Source organism: Ochlerotatus camptorhynchus, unplaced genomic scaffold, assembly GCF_037179485.1.
Source record: "Ochlerotatus camptorhynchus isolate MF236.1 unplaced genomic scaffold, CSIRO-AGI_Acam_v1.1 ptg000056l, whole genome shotgun sequence".
NCBI classification, from domain to species: domain Eukaryota; kingdom Metazoa; phylum Arthropoda; class Insecta; order Diptera; family Culicidae; genus Ochlerotatus; species Ochlerotatus camptorhynchus.
Window position 1 is genome coordinate 597847 of NW_027040546.1, and position 21087 is coordinate 618933.

Sequence of the window (21087 nt, forward strand, 5' to 3'; positions counted from 1 at the left end):
TTTCACTTTTCCGAAGTTTCCTGAGTTTCCAAAGAAGGATCCAATACTTTCACAAAGTTTCTTACGCATATTCTTCTTTTTTTGCATGTCAAGCTTAGTGTTTATCGTATATTAGCTTATTGCATGCTGTCAACTTAGTGTTCTTGATTGACTTCCATAGTTATTAATTGAGAGTTTTCGATGCCTGTACCTTTTTTGCATTAGTATAATTGTGTGGCAAGTACAATCATACTCCCCGAGTAGCACACTTCCGTTGAGAAAAGTTGCAGAAACTTGTTTATGACTGAAATAAGTCGCAAAGAAGTTTCTACAACCGATATGTGACAAGCGGGCTACTAGGGTCAATGCCCAAGGAAGTTAAGAAATTTTCCAACCCGAAACGAACCGGGAATAGAACTCAGCCACCTCCAGCATGGTCTTGCTTTGTAGCTGCGCCTTTACCGACGGATCTAAGGGAGGCCATACAGCATTGAGCATATACTCAGTTCTATGAATTCAAACGAAATTCACTGAACTTATTTCCAATCCCATCAGCCTATTCAAAATTTCCTTAGCTTCTGTGAAGTTCTCTGAACTTGTTAATAGCTCCATAAATTGATGGAAGTTTCTACGCAGTTTCCCAAATTTCTACGATTTATCCATGGTCCATAGTCCATACAAAGTTTCCTAAACCTCTAGAAAGTTCACTATCTTTCTAGCAAGAGCATCTACAAAATTCTATCAACATCTAGAAAATTTCATCGACTTCCCTGAACTTGTTCTAAGTTACAGAATTATTATTTTCCAAGCTCTCTTAATTATAAAAAGATCTTAGGACATCTATGAGCTTCTCAAATTTTCCGGGAAGATCTTCAACCTTGTCTACAATTATTCCTGAATTTAAATGAAGTTCCCAAAACTTCCAGGAAGTTCATTGAGCTTTTTTTAAATAAGATCTCTGTCAAATTGCTAAGAAGTTCCTTAACCTCATACGAAGATGCCTGAAATGTTTACTGAATGTTTGCTGAATGTTTACGGAATATTTTGAGCTCCATCAAGGTTTACCGAACTTGTACGAGGATCGCTGATCTTCCTTTTCGATATTTCCTGAACCTCTACGAAGCTCTTGAAGGTTAACGAAGGTCCATAAAGTTAGAGAAAATGCCCTGAAGTTCAACGAAGCTCCCCGAATCACTTCAAAATTTACTTTATTTCTCTAAAGATTGATACAACGGTGGTGTAGTGGTAAGCGTGATTACCTCTCACCCCAGCAGGTCTGGGTTCAATCCCAGTCGGCGCCGCCGGGATGTTCTGAGGCATAACATCTCTGATCACGCCTTCCTTCGGAAGGGAAGTAAAGCCGTTGGTCCCCGGTTCATGAGTTGATGAGTCGATAGGTAGGGTCCAGGTGTGGGAGCTGCCTTCCTGGCGTCGGTAGCATTGGTGCTCAGCACGGAAAACAAGACCAACGGAAAACAAACCAAAGGAAAAAAAAAGAACAAAAAATACAGAACGCTATTATACCGTATGGATAACTTAGTTGATCATCGTTTAACCGAAACTGAGTTTTCAGTCATACTTCGGCATATGTCATCGGTATTTATGAATTTGTATAAAAATATAACATGTTTATAAATCATTTATCCAGGGTACCAGAACCTTTCAAAACTCTACGGATTGTCTTCAAGTTTCAAGTTTTTTCTAGTTGTATTAAAATGATGTTAGTTTTAAGTCTAACAAAGCTCTGATTTTCCAATCCTGGATCTTTTTAATTTCCGTCACAACATTTTTTTTTATTTTCCCAAGAATTTTCTTAGAAACAAATTTCAAGATTAAAGTTAACTCATTCAAATTATTGATAAAGATGACGAGAATCAGGCTCCATAACATTAGGAAGAAAACCAGAATTAATAATCAACCAGGTTGGAAAAGCAATAAATTGGGTTTACACATTGTTTAAGGAATCTAAAGCTTGCAAGAAATGAAGATCCAAAGGTTAGGTTTTTAAGGCTACGAACTCATTGTTTGCTCGATATCTGAATTTTATTTTCACCGGACAGTGACAGATTTTTGAAATTCGGAGCCTGATATAATTTTAAAATTGTCCAACTTCGGTTAACGTTGAAAATTTCGAACATATTTTTTTGTTTTTAAACCAAGACTAATAAAAGGATCATAACCTTACAATAATAGTCCTTTTAATGTTGAACATAAAATCAACGTTTTAAAATAAACGATTAGCATTTAGAAAATTTTACAATTCTTTGTGACTCTGACAATTGAGCAAAGGAAAATGATAACTTCTTTATGATCCCTAATTAAATAAAATGTTCAAAAAAAGTATAATTATAAAGATGTTGCGCGTTTATTTTTTGCATGAAAATGATTTTAATATTCTACAATTTGGTGACCGTTCAATACTGACAATTTTTATCGAAAACATTCCTAATTCCTCATCTCATCTCGTGTATTTATCTTTAACAACTTACAAAATTACGTTTGGAAACTTAGTCTTGGTAGAGATCTACCATTTTATTCGATAATAGTTTTTCAGTAGTCATCATTATAATTAACTTGAACATAAAGAGATGAACCAGCTAAAGGCTGAAAGTCTCTATAATAGCAAAAAAACTTAAACATTTGTTAGAAACATTTAATTTTAAGTTTTTTAAAAATATGAGTTAGGAATTAAATTTAAAATAATGGCACTCATGATTATTTTTGACCATCCGAGAATAAAGTTTAACACAAAAGTCGCAAACATCAACAATTTTATTATGTTTTCCAGCCAATTGTGATGATTTAAAAAATATAATAAAATGTCTGACACACTAGAAACAATTTGAATTCTAATTGGAATACCCTTCAAACTTTCATCATCTGTTTTTTTTTTTTTTTTAATTCACTTACAGTATTGTTGGTTCTCTCATGAAACATCGCATTTCATGTTATTCTATGTATAACATAGTCTTGTTACATTTATTACAATTACTTTGGTGATTTCTTCACATTTACCTACAAGCATTTTTCAGAAACCTTTTGAAATTCCCCTCCGACCTGCATTTGAAGTTCGCTAATAATTTTCTTGAAACCTTCCACAGAACACTCCTGAAAATTTCCTCAGAATTTTGTTAAAATTCTTCTTATAATGTTGCAAGCTTCTCCTTAAAATTTCTTAAGATTTATTAAGAACCCATTGAAATTATCTCTCGAGCTAAAAATTTCTTTAAAATTCTAGCCAACATTGTCAATCTTTGAAGTGCCAGACTGTTGAAAAACACGCTTATTATAAGAACTTTTAAAATGTTTCAAAATGTCATATTTTTGGGAAAGTTTTAGATTCATTGAAGTTTCATGAAAGAGAAAAAAAAACAAAATTACAAAAGGAATTTAAAGAACAAAATATTTTAAAATTTTAAAATCTGAATCAAAATTCTCAGTTTTTCAACAAAACAAAGAATCATGAAGATTTTCGTAGTCTGTAATTATCAAGAAAAAAAAATTATTATTGCTTTTTCGTCGAGTTTTTTTTTTTTTTTTTTGAAATAATGCATCTTACTTCAATCTGATTCGGTGGAATCAGATGTGGAAGTTATACATTTAAAAACATTGACATTGGCTAGTTAAACTTAAAATTTTAACTTTTTTCTAGATGCTTGAATTCTAAAGCAAATATATTTTTTGAGTTGCGGGGGGCAGGGTGTGCGACTGGCTACACCTATGCTAAACTTCTACAAAATTAACTGCACTTCATAACTTTACCTCTCAAATGAGCTAGCAATTGACAATCCACGCCACAGGTGGCGGTACAACCAACTAAAAAACATTAAAATTGACCGTTAAATGCGTGTTCGATTAACAACCTACTAGTGTTATGTCTGTTTGTCTGTGGCTTCATGTTGATATTAGTATAGCATTTTTCCACAAAAAAAGTTGGTACTCAAGCAACACACATGTTCTATAACAGGTTATATAACCTTTGTATGGAGGAATTTGATTGTAAATCAGTTTACTCAACATAATTCTATGAATTTGTGTTATTTGGGTGAGGTGACCGAAGCCTTCCAAATGGTGATGGTGAACACCTTAATTTTGCATTATCTCACTACGAAGCGCTAGTGTGTGTGTGAAAAAAAAAAACATTCAGGTTCAATGAGCCATTTTCATATGAATTTGAACAGCCATCCGCCTCATCATTCACTGCCTCGTGAGGGTATGAATGATTGGGAAGTAAACGAGTCATTGACAGCAGAGCACTCAGTCAGTAGCTCAGTCAGCTCAGCACGTTTATTCTTCCGTGATGGTACCCAATTCTTGTTTTGAATGACATACATTTTCTATGGAAAAATGCCTCAATTACATGCTGTGTGAGCGAAGGCAAGCGGTATGAGTCACCTGTTTGTGAGTGACTGAATGTTTTTGTTGGCTCTTTCATTGCCTCGTCCTATACCGTTTTACACATACGGTCTGGATAGAGCAATGAATTCAATAGAGCAGTGCTTTCACACTCAGCCTAGGCAGTCAATATTTTTACGCTCTGGAACTTTCTGTAGCTACCTATATGCTATATCTTGAAATCCTGACCATCTAGGAAGTTGCTGTATTCGGCAAACTTGTTCAAATGATCACCGCTTTTTGAATGGTAGACACATTCGGTCACTAAATTGTCACTATGCGGTGCAAGTGTGTATGTGAGCTTTCAGGATGTGCTTAATCTCGAAAGCATTACCATCTTTTCTTCTTCTTCTTCTTCTTCTTCTTCTTTTTTCATTTATTTAACGTCGTTCTCTGTTCCACAATCTAGTGCCAATCACCGACGGACATCGATTGCCATCCATTGAGGGCAATCGAATGTGCAGGAAGGCAGCTTCCACACCTGCGTAGGATATCGCACCCATTCACAACACACATGGGCCGGGACCAACGGCTTTACTTCCCTTCCGAAGGAAGACGTGACCAGAGATTTTTATGCCTCAGAAAAATCCTACCGACCTCGACTGGGATTGAACCCATACCCATTGGGGTGTTAGAAAGCAGTCACGCTTACCACTACACCACCGGCGTCGGCCATGACCATCTCGGGAGATACTGTTTTCTGCATAGTTGGTCAAGTGATTAATGCTTTCCTAATGATAGAAATACAAGCACCCTGTAGTGGAAAAAATTGTGAACTAATCTGTCCTCCATCCAGAATTGAAACCTGATCAAATTTTCCGAAACTACAATTTTTGTTTGTTTTTTTTTAACTAGTTCGTTCATTTACTAGGCTCAGTCGTGTGTGACACTTTGCGGAGCCAAAAATCAGTAGTGTTTAAATTTACATTTTAAACAGCAGTAAATCTCGGTTAGTATTGGGTACCAATTACTCGTGGCGGGCTCGAGGTTAATGGCTAACAATTTCGATTGGAAGGAGATAGGTAGGAAACAGGATTCTGGAGCCTCCTTCAGATACTATTCTCGGACGGTTGACCAAATCCTGGCTCAACAGAGGCAAGTAGCACAGAAATAGGAGGATAATAAGACTGGGACACAATGGCTGGAAATTGTTTGGAAAGGAGGGGAAGGTTATCAAACTCTAACATCAGACAAACAAAGGAATTCGTAGATCACCTGCATGTAGGGAAGATCACGGGTTCCCAATATATCTCTTACTTCAGTCTGCTCCCTTACCTTTGAAAGGAAATAAGATGAGTTCCTACCTTGTTTCATCGACCGAATAGCCTCAATCGAACTGAGAACATGAAGTAATGGTCTATGGGCATGTCGGAAATCATCCCCAATGCGAAGTTGATTGCAGCTAGCTCAGCAACATAAACGTTACAAGGTTCCTGAAGTTTCCGAAAGGCGGTTGAGAATTCATTGAAGACGCCAAAGCCAGTAGATCCATCAATGCGTGATCCATCAGTGAAAAATCTTCTATTGCAATTGACTAGTTGGTACTTAAAACAACAATTTCTTAGATCCTTAGTTTTTGTCAAGAAATTTTCAGCCTCGGGCAACTTCTTAGATGATTAGGACATTATACTAGCGTCACGTAGTGAGAGAATTCTGAACTACCCTGGCCACAATTTTGAAGATATTTATCAGCTGAATAACTTTCCCGAAGACGGAAATTGACTTGCATGGTGATAAAATGTTGAACTACTGAGCTACAATCAGTTTTGACCCACTATACAACCTACTATATGGCCAGGATCATATAATATTCCATGTACCCGTCTTACCCCTATGGGTAGCCAACCTTACCGCGTATATATATATATTTTTTTTGTATCATGAGGTTCTCAGAAAATGTGTGAACTATCCTGAATTTCTACGATTCTTCCTGAACCTCTACGAAGTCCTTGAAAGTTTACGACGTTCGCTGAAAACCCTGTACTTCAACGAAGCTTTCCGAATCTCTACTAAATTCACTGTAATATTGATATCACTAAAGTACTAAATTCACTATATTTATCTAAAGTGCGCTGAATTTCTCAAAAGTTCACTGAATGGCAAAGAAGCTTGCTAGGCTTTTACTAAATTAGTTCAACTTCTGATTTAGTTGACTGCCCTTCATGAATGTTCCCTGAACATCACTCAGTTTCCATGAAGTTCCCTGAAGCTCTATGAAGTTTCCTGAACATCGACGAAGTTCCTTGAAGCACTACTACTTTTCTTTACATCCCCCTCTACCACCGCCTCCCCACTTCCCGGTCGCAAAATATAAAAACAGTAGGCCATCTCGTTGAAGATTTTTTCTAAATAGACGCGGCATCCCTGGCCACGACCACGATCAAGTCAATCGAAGAGCAGGCTAAGACGGGCGAGGAGATTTCCCAGGCACATCTGCAGGAAGGCGTCTCCCGTTGTTCCTCGAGCTTGATCAGGCGGTTCCGGTAGCAAACTACGGTAGTTAGAAGGACAGATTTCTATAGATCCTTACATTGGTTGTGCTCTTCGACAATGTACGACGGCGTACAGGAAATGGGAAAATTGGTGATGCCACAATATCCTATAATGCCTGCTCTGGATAAAAAAAAACCAATCAATTAACCCGCTGTTCTCGGGTGCGGTAGTGACCCCAATGTTTTCAATTAATCTCCGCTTTTTTATAAATTCCTGCCCTGTTGTCCGTTTTACACTTGTTCCTTTTATTAACCTTAAATGGCCGTGTAGATGGTGCTGTGGCACTCGCATAATATGACTGGTGATAATGTGGCTCTGCGGATAAGTGGGAAATGGGTTGTATGTTAAGGCCCCCGTCTGGAAGTATTATTGATATTATTCCCTTGCTGGAATTTTTTAGAACATCTAGGAAAACCCGCAAAAATGAGCTGGAAAAATAAGCTAATCGAAAAATCGAAGCACACTACGTTCTAGCATAACTTTCTGGCAAGATGATAGTTGGAAAATTTTTGGGAAAATCCAACCCACAAAAAAACTGGGTTGTTTTTCCGACATGAAGACCACCCAATTCCGGCCACGTGATTGCATAGGTGTAGACACCATGTTCTATCTTTCCCCTCTGATAGCTCGTGATCTTTATTCTAAAGTACCAGATAATTATATACTAGAAGATTCGTGAGAATGTCAGGAATCTTTTGGTGTAATCCAAAGTACAATTTTCCGACTTTCCTCGCATCGTTTTTCCATTTTCATTTCATGCATACCATTTTCCCGATATACCGGTACATGGCGAACAAGGCATGGGAAAGAAAAAAAACTGTACTAAACACGAATGCGCGCGAGGAGCTTTCGGCTCACATGATTTTTGCGGACGGCTGACTGAAGCATGCGAATAGTGGTGTCGTATGTTTAGCAAAATATAATTCAAGTTGTTGATAATGAAAAAGGTCATCAAGAAATAAAATGCCTTTCCCTACATCCTCCATTTCACATAGTGTTCTCTGCAGGTCGATGAAACTAGCTAGGTTACTTGTGTTTTCTTTGTTTGGAGTAAACATATAAATATTGTTTGGGAAGCAATACAAGCAATAAGCAAAATATCCTCCCACTTTGATATTGACTATATAATCTACACATAAGGTATTATTGATTTCCGTATCTAGGAATCACATTCAAAACTTCATATGGTATAATTGCCAATACCTCAAAAAGCTCCGCGATGCGGATAGAGTCCCCATTGACGGTGTGATTTGTTGTAAGATGTAGATCTCACCGAGCTGATTCAATTAATAATTACGATATTACAGCCGATAATGACAAGACTTTGCTATGATGAGTTCTGAAACTTTGCATAACTTATATCAGCAGAAAAAAATGCATCAGTTAGTTACAACATAGGCAATTGCTTTATTCCAAATGTCAGTAACATTTATTGATAAAGTGAAAACATTTCTCAACTGTTGTAAAAAGGTAATGCTTTGTTCAGAGTTGGGCACATTTTAGTTAATCCACAAGGAACATTTTCGATAGCGATTATCGCTTCCGCTAATTTTTTAAGTGATATAAAAAATCAGAGCAACCTGTTTTTTGAGACATTCATGATTATAATTTATAATTTTTACACTAAAAGACTCCTGAAATAATGTTGTTTAGCTATTATCGAATTATACTGACGTATTATCTGTAATAGAAGTAATAGTAATAGTTTTTGGTTAGTTTGACAAACCTCGGCAACTTTATATAGATAGTCAAGTCAATTTCCGGCAGATATGAAAAGCCACAATTACTTGCGACTACGATACATATCATTCTCATTAGATGTGATCATCCCTACTTTCAGAAGAAAGAAATATTTATTTGCTTCGCGAAGAACGTCGTCAGCTTAGCGTACACTACTGTTTATAAATGTGGGGTTCCCTAGATGTTTCACTATCATGTATCTATCATATCTAACATCAGCAAAAAGGTACTTTACAAAATTATTCTAGAAAGTTGCAAAGAATATCAGGCGTAACATTTGATAACGGCACAAACACTTTTGTAAACAAAAGTTGTAAGGCCCTTTACACGCGAACCGAAGTACGCCCACGCAAACCAATACAATTATCGGAAAGGAGAAAGTGTCCCCCAGCCGATGATGTTGTTGGATTACGTGGGCGTACTTCGGTTCACGTGTAAAGGGCCTTACAAACTTGTGTTTACAAAAATTTTTGTGCCGTTATCAAATGTTACGCCTGATATCATCAACATTTATGCACCATATCATTTTATCCTTCATATCCAAATCAAGGTCAGATAGGCTAGGTGATGTAGAATTTAATTTTTCATTTATGTGTTCCCGAACTTATCCTTGGTAGTGTACGAACAGAAACAGTGCAATGACGTGTACTAAAACCGAATATGAGCAACAGTTGTTCGTATTTTCGATTTTCATAAACCGGACCGACGCATCGATCAGTTTCAGTCTACAGCATGATGTGCTCCTCTCTACACATGTCGGTCGGGAGTACGTAGACTTGGAAATATGATGGTCAGCATTCTTATGTTGAACCGGCCTTCCCCGATACTGCGCCTTGAAGGATGTTTCTTATGGCCATTTCTGAGATCAGAAAATATTTTCCAGGTTTCCGAGAACGCCAACTAACCAACTCCAGTGATATGTAAGAAAATAAAATCCGTGATTTCAGTACCTTCATGTGGTGTTCAGCATTTTCGCGGAGAAGCTACCTCCCCAATACTTGAAAAATTGTTCCTGTGAACATTCCATAGATTCAGATTTTTTTTTTTACGAGTTTTTCGAAATGCCAAGCAGGCTTGCTTCCACTCACTTGCTATAAAAAATTGTTTTTCGAAATTATGAAATCATTAGATATTATAATGATAGTAAATAGTTGTAAGTCACAAGATAAGGTTGTAAACTAGGTGTTTGAGACATAAAACCTTTCATTATTGCTTTCAGTGCGTCACAATCCGCGATTTTACGATTCGTGAGCGCTCACTCTGAGTGAACGCTCACGAGTCATAAATTCGCTGATTGTGACGCACTGAAAGCGAAATTGACAGGTTTTATGTGTCAAATACATACCTTCCAACCTCTTCTTGCTTCTGACAAGTACAAACTTTCATAAAAGCATCCAATGATTTCATAATCACGAAAAAAAAAAAAATTATAGCGAAGTGAGTGGAAGTAACCCTGGCCAAGTGACCATATTCTTTGATATTTATGTTCAACTGCCGGTGATTTCAGTGAGAGAAAATTAACCTCCATGTGGGTTCAGCATTTTTAACAGAGAACCAGCCTTCCCTGATAGTGAACCTTGAATAATAGGTCCTAAGGTCATTCATGAGATCCTGAAGTATTTTTCCGAGTTATCAAGGGACCATTCAATGATATTTGAGTTCCCACACCGCTGTTTTCAATAAGAGGAAATTATCCTAAATGTGGGTTCAATTTTTTCATGGAAAACTGACCTTCTCCGATACTGAACCATGAAATAGTTGGCCATTTCAGAGATCCGGAAATATTTTTACAAGTTTCTTGAAATGCTAAGAAACCAACTTCATTGATATTTGACTTCAAATACCGGTGATTTTAGTAAGAGGAAATTTACCTATATTTGTATGGAGAATAAGTCTTCCCCTATACTGAACCTTATAGAAAAGTTCTTATGACCAGTCCTTGGATCCGCAAATATGTTTCCAAGATTTTTGAAATGTCACCAATTGCAATGATATATAAGGTTAAATGCCAGCTATTTCTACACAGGGGAATCAAATAAGTAGAGATCAATATTTTTATGAAGTTCCTCCTTTGTACACCTTGAAGTTATATTTCCTGTGGCCATTCCTGACCGCTGGATTTTTTTTTTTTTCAAGGCTATTGAAATGCCAAGGGACCAAGTTCAATGACACTTGAAATCAAATACCACTGATTTCAGTGAGAGGAAGTTAATTTAAATGTGGGTTCTGTATTTTCATGGTGAATAGGTCTTCCCCGATACTATACTTTGAAGGATAGTGCCTATGACTATTCCGGAGATCAGGAAATATTTTTCAGAGTTTTTTTTAATTCCAAGGGACTAACATCAATGCTAATTATATAAGTTCAAACACTGGTGTGTTCCGTAAGATAAAATCAACCAAAATGTGGGTTCTGCATTTCCATGGAATGCCGGCATTCCCTGATACTGTACCTTGACGAATAGTTCCTGGGATTCAGATATATTTTTTGAGTTTCTTGAAACACCAAGAGACCAATTGCAATAATATTTGAGCTCAAACACTGCTATTTGCTATAACAGGAAATCATCCTAATTTTGGGTGCAGCATTTTATGTAGGCCTCGCTTAACTCAGTCGGTAAAGGCGCAGCTACAAAGCAAGACCATGCCTGGACGTCACTGGGTTCGATTCTCGGTCTGGTCTAGTTTTTTTTTTAAGTTGGAAAATATATCGAGTACCCTGAGCATAGAGTATCATATTGTACTTCCTACTAAATTATACAATGCAAAAATAGTACCGGCTTCGAAAGCTCTCAAGTGTGGAAGTGCATATAGAAATCTAAGTTGAGAGCACGCAATAAGCTTGAAATGCGAACAATAAGAAGAAGATTTTTATAGAGAACCGGCCTTTCCTGATACTGGACGTTGAAAAATAGTTTCACGGCCATTTCTGAGATTTTCGAGTGTTGTGAAATGACACGTGATAATCTTCAATGATAGATGAATTCAAATAAACACAGAAAAATATTCTGAATTTTACTGGTGATGTAAACATCCATGCATGCAAACATTCATGCATGTAAACTTCCATTTCACGTAAACTAGCAACTTGCAAGAAATGTTGTTTACAAATATGGACAGTTGCGTAGAACAAGTGGAATATTTCATGTCTCATGCATGTCTCATAAATTTACACGATCTATAATGTAAACTTGTATGATATATGACACTCCATTTATGTGCATCATAGTAACGGTTATTTTCACTACTTTTTTTAACTGTGAAGGCAATTTACATACACGTTACTTTACCGAATTGTAGAGTTTAGCATATTCATGGAGATAATACTACGGAACCTTTCTTAGATCAGTCCGTTTTAGCATAGATCCATTCTGGAGGCGGCTGGGTCCGATTCCTAGTTCATTTCGGTGGTTATTCATCTATGCAAACATTGTATACATTTACGATATTTGACAAATCTCAGCTAATCATGACATTCACTTATTGCAAACAAAATTAATGAAGAAAACAATAGTACTGCAGTCCTGATTATCACCTGTGCATCGAATAACTGAGTATGATTGTACAGCTTTCTCCCGAAGAACGCATTGCCGACTGTGTTTTACCCACCGCTTTAACTCGGTGGATTTTCAACCAACCGCTCTGATTTTCTGCGAGTGGCTAGTTCTCTATGGACACTACTAACATGCAAAAAATCATACCAACTGGTTGAAAACCTGCAGAAAAAGACGTGACGTTTTTCCCCATATCATTTCCATGACATTTACTCTGGTTATGACACTATTTATTAACAAAATTGACAGACAATGTTTATAGTGTTTATCAAGTTTATCTAGTGAATATATCATGATCATCTATAATATAATGAGCAGATGTACCTTATCAACAACAGAAAATCACCTACTTGTTAAATAAAAGCTAATTATGATCCAAAACTGCAAAGCAGGGAAACATATTTATAAATAATTTTTTTTTTTCCTTCGGTTTGTTTTTTCCGTCGATCTTGTTTTCCGTGCTGAGCACCAATACTACCGACGTACCAGGAAGGCAGCTCCCACACCTGGACCCTACCTATTGACCCATCAACTCATGAACCGGGGACCAACGGCTTTACTTCTCTTCCGAAGGAAGGCGTGATCAGAGATGTTATGCCTCAGAACATCCCGGCGGCGCCGACTGGGATTGAACCCAGGCCTGCTGGGGTGAGAGGTAATCACGCTTACCACTACACCACCGGCGCTGTTATAAATAATTATTGATTTAAATTATTAACAACGATGGAATAGAATGGTGGGCTCGAGTCCCGCCAACAATATTTTGTTTTTTACTATTTTCTCATGCATACATTCATGCCCTGCTCATCATATGTTTCACACTGCCGTACTCTAACAGAACTATTTATCAACTCTATGTTTTCATCTTCTCATCTATCGTATAAAAAAGGCACTTTAGTCTGTTATTTGAAACTAGCATCTTCAACTATGTATATGTAACATGTGTTTTAATATAATATGTAACAACAGCAATCAGGAAAATGTTTTATCTTATATACGAGATTTGTTTGGAATAATTTCTTTCGTTCGATAACTATGGGAATTTGAAACACTTTTATTCCATCAATAATTTGAAAAATATAATATATTGGTAAATAATTGTTAATACTTAAAATATATCTGTTATATAGTTTTTATATGAAACACTGTGATAAATTATCCATTTACGAATCTCAATTGTCAAAACGTTATTGTTTACTAGGCATTAGGTCGTAAGTTCAATCGTAGGCCCGTACCGTACCTTTGTCACTATTTTCTCTTAAATAAAAATAAAAAAATCGAATCAATCTCTAGCGATTGCATAATTTCCATGTTTCTTAAGTTAATGATTATGATTATGATCAATCATTATTCTAACGATAGTTCAATTACTTCGGAGTAAGTCAAAGTATTTGCTTTCAAGAGTCTTTACAGACACATATGATGAGCAGGGTATGAATGTGTGCATAAGACAATAGTAAAAAAAAGGTATTGTTGACGGGACTCGAGCCCACAAATCACATTCTGTCCTTGGGCGTATTACCAATTCCATTCCATCGTTGTTAATAATTTAAATCAATAATTATTTATAAATATTTTTCCCTGCTTTGCAGTTTTGGATCATAGTTAGCTTTTATTTAACAAGTAGGTGATTTTCTGTTGTTGATAAGGTACATCTGCTCACTATATTATAGATGATCATGATATATTCACTAGATAAACTTGATAAACACTATAAACATTGTCTGTCAATTTTGTTAATAAATAGTGTCATAACCAGAGTAAATGTCATGGAAATGATATGGGGAAAAACGTCACGTCTTTTTCTGCAGGTTTTCAACCAGTTGGTATGATTTTTTGCATGTTAGTAGTGTCAATAGAGAACTAGCCACTCGCAGAAAATCAGAGCGGTTGGTTGAAAATCCGCCGAGTAAAAGCGGTGGGTAAAACACAGTCGGCAATGCGTTCTTCGGGAGAAAGCTGTACAATCATACTCAGTTATTCGATGCACAGGTGATAATCAGGACTGCAGTACTATTGTTTTCTTCATTAATTTTGTTTGTAATAAGTGAATGTCATGATTAGCTGAGATTTGTCAAATATCGTAAATGTATACAATGTTTGCATAGATGAATAACCACCGAACTGAACTAGGAATCGGACCCAGCCGCCTCCAGAATGGAACTATGCTAAAACGGACTGATCTAAAGAAGGCTCCGTAGTATTATCTCTATGAATATGCTAAACTCTACAATTCGGTAAATTAACGTGAATGTAAATTGCCTTCACAGTTAAAAAAAGTAGTGAAAATAACCGTTACTATGATGCACATAAATGGAGTGTCATATATCATACAAGTTTACATTATAGATCGTGTAAATTTATGAGACATGCATGAGACATGAAATATTCCACTTGTTCTACGCAACTGTCCATATTTGTAAACAACATTTCTTGCAAGTTGCTAGTTTACGTGAAATGGAAGTTTACATGCATGAATGTTTGCATGCATGGATGTTTACATCGCCAGTAAAATTCAGAATGTTTTGCTGTGTTCATTCATAATCATTGAAGATTATCACGTTTCATTTCACAACACTAGGAAATATATTTCCGGATCTCAAAAATGGCCTTGAAATTATTTTTCAAGGTCCAGTATCAGGAAAGGGTGGTTTCCCATGTGAATCTTCTTCTTATTGTTCGCATTTCAAGCTTATTGCGTGCTCTCAACTTAGTTTTCTATATGCACTTCCACAGTTGAGAGTTTCGATGCCTGTACTATTTTTGCATTGTATAATTGAGTAGCAAGTACAATCATACTCTATGCTCAGGGTACTCGATATATTTCCTAACCCAAAAAACCTAGACCGGACCGAGAATCGAACCCAGTGACGTTCAGGAATGGTCTTATTTTGTAGCTGCGCCTTTACCGACTGAGCAAAGGGAGGCCTACATGAAAATGCTGCACCCATATTAAGGATGATTTCCTGTTATTGCAAATAGCGGTATTTGAGCTCAAATATCATTGCAGTTGGTTTCATGGTGTTTAAAGAAACTCAAAAAATATATCTGAATCCCAGGAACTATTCGTCAAGGTACAGTATCGGAGAATGCCGGCATTCCATGAACATGCAGAACCCACATTTAGGTTGATTTTATCTTACGGAACACACCAGTATTTGAACTCATACAATTAGCATTGATGTTAGTCCCTTGACATTTCAAAACCTCTGAAAAATATTTCCGGATCTCAGGAATAGTCATAGGTACTATCTTTCAAAGTACAGTATCGGGGAAGACCTATTCACCATGAAAATGCAGAACACACATTTAGATTAACTTCCTCTCACTGAAATCAATGGTATTTGATTTCAAATGTCATTGCACTTGGTCCCTTGGCATTTCAATAACTTTGAAAAAAAATCCAGCACTCAGGAATGGCCACAGGAAATATAACTTCAAGGTGCACTACCGGGGAAGGGAGGAACTTCATAAAAAATATTGATCACTACTTATTTGATTCCGCTGTGTAGAAATAGCTGGTATATTCAAGAATCTTGGAGAAAAATTGCGGATCCCAGGACTGGTCGTAGGAACTTTTCTTCAAGGTTCAGTTTAGGGGAAGACCTATTCTCCATACAAATATAAATTACCACATTTAGGTAAATTTCCTCTCACTGAAATCACCGGTATTTGAAGTTTTTTTTTTTTTTTTTTTTCCTTTATTTACAAGGCTTTCAGCCATTGGCTGGTTCGCCTTGGGGATATATTTGAAGTCAAATATCAATAAAGTTGATCATCCGTTAACATTTCAAAAAAACTAAAAATATTTCCGGATTTCCGGTTTTCCATGAAAAAGTTGAACCCACATAAAGGATAATTTCCTCTTACTGATAACAGCGATGTGGGGGAATCAAATATCATTGAAGATGGTCCCTTGACAACTCGGAAAAATATTTCAGGATCTCAGGAATGGCCGCAGGAACTATTCTTCAAGGTCCATTATAAGGAAAGAATTATACTCCATACAAATATTGATCACCACATTTAGGTTCATTCTCTCTCACTAAAATCACCGGTATATGAAGTCAAATATTAATGCAGTTGGTCCTTCGGCATTTCAAGATCACCACATTTAGGTAAATTTCCTCCCACTGAAATCACCGGTATTTGAAATGAAATATCAATGAAGTTGGCCCCTTAGCATTTCAAGAAACTTTTAAAAATATTTCGTGAGCTCAGGAATGGCCATAAGAACTTCATGGTTCAGTATCTAGGAAGGTCGGTTCTCCATAAAAATGCTGAACCCACATTTAGGATAAATTCCTCTTACTGAAAACACCGGTAGTTGAATGAATGAAGATGGTCACTTGGCATTTTGAAAAACTCGTAAAAATATAACCGAATCTAAGGAATGTTCACAGGAACAATTTTTCAAGTATCGGGGAGGTAGCTTCTCCGTGAAAATGCTGAACACCACATGTAGGTATTGAAACCACGGGTTTTTTTTTCTTACATATCACTGGAGTTGGTTAGTTGGCGTTCTCGGAAACCTGGAAAATATTTTCTGATCTCAGAAATGGCCATAAGAAACATCCTTCAAGGCGCAGTATCGGGGAAGGCCGGTTCAACATAAGAATGCTGACCATCATACTTCCAAGTCTACGTACTCCCGACTGACGAGGAGCACATCATGCTGTAGACTGAAACTGATCGATGTGTCGGTCCGGTTTATGAAAATCAAAAATACGAACAACTGTTGCTCATATTCGGTTTTAGTACACGTCATTGCACTGTTTCTGTTCGTACACTACCAAGGATAAGTTCGGGAACACATAAATGAAAAATTAAGGTCTACATCACCTAGCCTATCTGACCTTGATGTGGAAATGAAGGATAAAATGATATGATGAATAAATGTTTTTTTTTTTTTTTGTTTGCTGTTGTCTGATGACGGCTAAGACCATGGTTGGTCCATCTTGCCATGAATAAATGTTGATGATAATCTTTGCAACTTTCTAGAATAATGTTGTAAAGTACCTTTTCGCTGATGTTAGATATGAGAGATACATGATAGTGAAACATCAAGGGAACCCCACATTTATGAACAGTAGTGTACGCTAAGCTGAGGACGTTCTTCGCGAAGCAAATAAATATTTCTTTCTTCTGAAAGTAGGGATGATCACTTCTCATGAGAATGATATGCATCGTAGTCGCAAGTAATTGTCGCTTTTCATATCTGCCGGAAGTTGACTGTTACACTATCTATATAAAGTTACCGAGGTTTGTCAAACAAACCAAAAACTATTACTATTACTTCTATGACAGATAATGCGTCAGTATAATTCGATAATCGCTAAACAATAAAATGATAATGTGATTATCGGGAGGTAACGATAACCGATAGTTGCTAACCATTTTCATTCCAACATTATTTCAAGAGCAAATTTTCATTACGTCGAATGTAACAAAGGTAAACAAAGTCGAGCTATCAGTGTCAATCGATTCTCCTGCTATTACACTATATACTGTCCGAATATAGGATCAAATCCCATTTTTAAATTTATTTACCAGTCAAATTGCTTTTTGACGTAATCACCTTCCGATCAAAATAGTTTTCGATGTTACTTAAGTCACCCAATTTCTATGGATATGCAGTTTGACTTAAGTAACAGCTCTGAGAAACCCGTGAAAAGTGTACGTTCGTCGTTTCGCTTTCTCATTATTAAAGTGAATAAATCGAACTGTTTGTTGCTAAGATGATTTCGGTGGTCCTAAAATGATGAATGGGCTGCACGTAAGGAGACGTAATTGATAATTCTCCCGAATATCCTGGTAAATACACTTTGACTTAAGTAGCAATAGGGGCCACCAAACGACGTATAATAACTTTTGACTCAAAAACCAGTATTTCTTAGCATGGAAGCTAGCGATTTGCCTTTGTATGATTAAAACCCGGCTGAATATGTTAAACATTGCTATCACTATGAGATTATATGTGTTTAATTGGAAATAGGAATAACTTTTCGGTCATCAAAACAAAACTTTATTTTTCTCGGATCGGTGCGAATGTTACTTACGACATAATGAAAATTTGCTCTTGATTTCAGGAGTCTTTTAGTGTAAAATTTATAAATTATAATCATGAATGTCTCAAAATACAGGTTGCTCTGATTTTTTTATATCGGTTAAAAAATTAGCGGAAGCGATAATTGCTATCGAAAATATTCCTAGTGGATTAACTAAACTGTGCCCAACTCTGAACGAAGCATTAATTTTTTACAACAGTTGAGTATAGTATATAATTATCACGTTTTCACTTTATCAATAAATGTTACTGACATTTGGAATAAAGCAATTGCCTATGTTGTAACTAACTGATGCATTTTTTTCTGCTGATATAAGTTATGCAAAGTTTCAGAACTCATCATAGCAAAGTCTTGTCATTATCGGCTGTAATATCGTAATTATTAATTGAATCAGCTCGGTGAGATCTACATCTTACAACAAATCACACCGTCAATGGGGACTCTATCCGCATCGCGGAGCTTTTTGAGGTATTGGCAATTATACCATATGAAGTTTTGAATGTGATTCCTAGATACGGAAATCAATAATACCTTATGTGTAGATTATATAGTCAATATCAAAGTGGGAGGATATTTTGCTTATTGCTTGTATTGCTTCCCAAACAATATTTATATGTTTACTCCAAACAAAGAAAACACAAGTAACCTAGCTAGTTTCATCGACCTGCAGAGAACACTATGTGAAATGGAGGATGTAGGGAAAGGCATTTTATTTCTTGATGACCTTTTTCATTATCAACAACTTGAATTATATTTTGCTAAACATACGACACCACTATTCGCATGCTTCAGTCAGCCGTCCGCAAAAATCATGTGAGCCGAAAGCTCCTCGCGCGCATTCGTGTTTAGTACAGTTTTTTTTCTTTCCCATGCCTTGTTCGCCATGTACCGGTATATCGGGAAAATGGTATGCATGAAATGAAAATGGAAAAACGATGCGAGGAAAGTCGGAAAATTGTACTTTGGATTACACCAAAAGATTCCTGACATTCTCACGAATCTTCTAGTATATAATTATCTGGTACTTTAGAATAAAGATCACGAGCTATCAGAGGGGAAAGATAGAACATGGTGTCTACACCTATGCAATCACGTGGCCGGAATTGGGTGGTCTTCATGTCGGAAAAACAACCCAGTTTTTTTGTGGGTTGGATTTTCCCAAAAATTTTCCAACTATCATCTTGCCAGAAAGTTATGCTAGAACGTAGTGTGCTTCGATTTTTCGATTAGCTTATTTTTCCAGCTCATTTTTGCGGGTTTTCCTAGATGTTCTAAAAAATTCCAGCAAGGGAATAATATCAATAATACTTCCAGACGGGGGCCTTAATGAAGTGATTGAATGGAAACATAACAAAACGGGTCAGTCGGTGACAGGGAGGACGCGATGTTGTTTTTAATACCACACAAAAAGGACCTTTATGGAGTCGCATTCAATTCCGAAACGACAATGGGGTGTGTAATGATCTGCGTTCTATTAACTTTTCATTAAGGGTGCAGAGTAGGAGAATTGCAATCAGTTTTCCCAGGTGTTTCATCCACGTCTCTTTTTTCGCTTGCACGGTGGACAATTTTTATTCCGCGGTTTTTCTCCAAGTACCCACACCCCAGCGGACGCGGTATCGATTGAATTGTTCTACGGGTGTCAATTTTACCATGTGGAAAACTGTTTCTAGCCTTCCGGCCTCCAGGGGGCTCCGTTGCTCGTTGTTTAAAAATAGATGTTTCAAACGTATGCACACATCTATCGTGGCAAAATACGATAAGTGACGGCACCCGGTGGGTGATGATGACAAAGTTTTTCCATTCCCGGATGCCATTCTATGGAGACTATGTAATCGTTGCTTCGCCAATGCAAGTTGTGTTCGGATACGTTTCTACCACCTACGTATATCAAGCTAAACAATGAATTAGGTCCTAAGTAACATTGATCGATTCTCTTCATCGACTTTCTCTTTCGTTGATAACTTGGGTACAGAACCGTTTCTTGTCGTATTAGAAGCTAGATAATAGCACATGGCCGTGAGGAGAAAAAGAAAGTCGACGAAAAGAATCTGTCAATGTTACTTAGGACCTGATGCATTGTTCAGCTTGATATACTCAATGTGGGAGCTTTGATTACTGGGGCGATCGATAAGCCCTGCATCAGTATTCAGCAAAATGAGGTCGTGGTTTGCTGACAGTTTTTCAGGAGCCGGATGAGCTTAGGGGGTGAAGTTCAATGGGAATCGCTATCATGATAGCTTTCAAAAAATGCGACTGATTATTGCACTTGAATCAATTTTCGGGAGTAATCATTTGACTTTCTCTAGCTTTTCCGTGAAGATGGAAAGAACCCGAAATCCTAATTTGTAATTTCTTTTTTTTCGGAATTCAATATTCAAAACCCTCCGAAAATGGAGTAACCAAAAATTGTACTTATGAATTAAACAATCGAGCAATCGAAAATTGAACAATTGAATAGTAGAATCATTGACAACTGAAAAATTTAAATAGCAGCTGAAAGTGGATTTAAATCTATGCGTGAAGCTGTGCAGGCAAATAAATCGATGTGTAATAAATAAGAATAAATACTGCAAAACAAGACCTGATTTCAGCAATATCGTCGTATACATCGTTGGATAATGTTCTAGGAACCCATAGCGGATCATTTGGCAATTGAATGCTATTAGTGATAAAAAAAACGTTAACATGGTACACCATTCATAGCAGCAGAAAACCATGTTGATAAAATTAACAACCGAAAAAAAACAACAACACCTCAATCAATTCGTACCCAAATCCCATTCCACAGCCGGCCATGTTGCTCAGTTTAATGGATTCGAAGAAGCGGAAATGAATTTATAAATCCCTCCTCGTTT

General features: G+C 36.8%; 1 protein-coding gene across 3 annotated transcripts in view; it reads left to right on the forward strand.

Annotated features, from left to right (window-relative positions):
• The window catches only part of Dop1R1 (Dopamine 1-like receptor 1), a 674358-nt gene that overhangs the window by 597829 nt on the left and 55442 nt on the right, over positions 1 to 21087 (forward strand). The window lies entirely within an intron of this gene.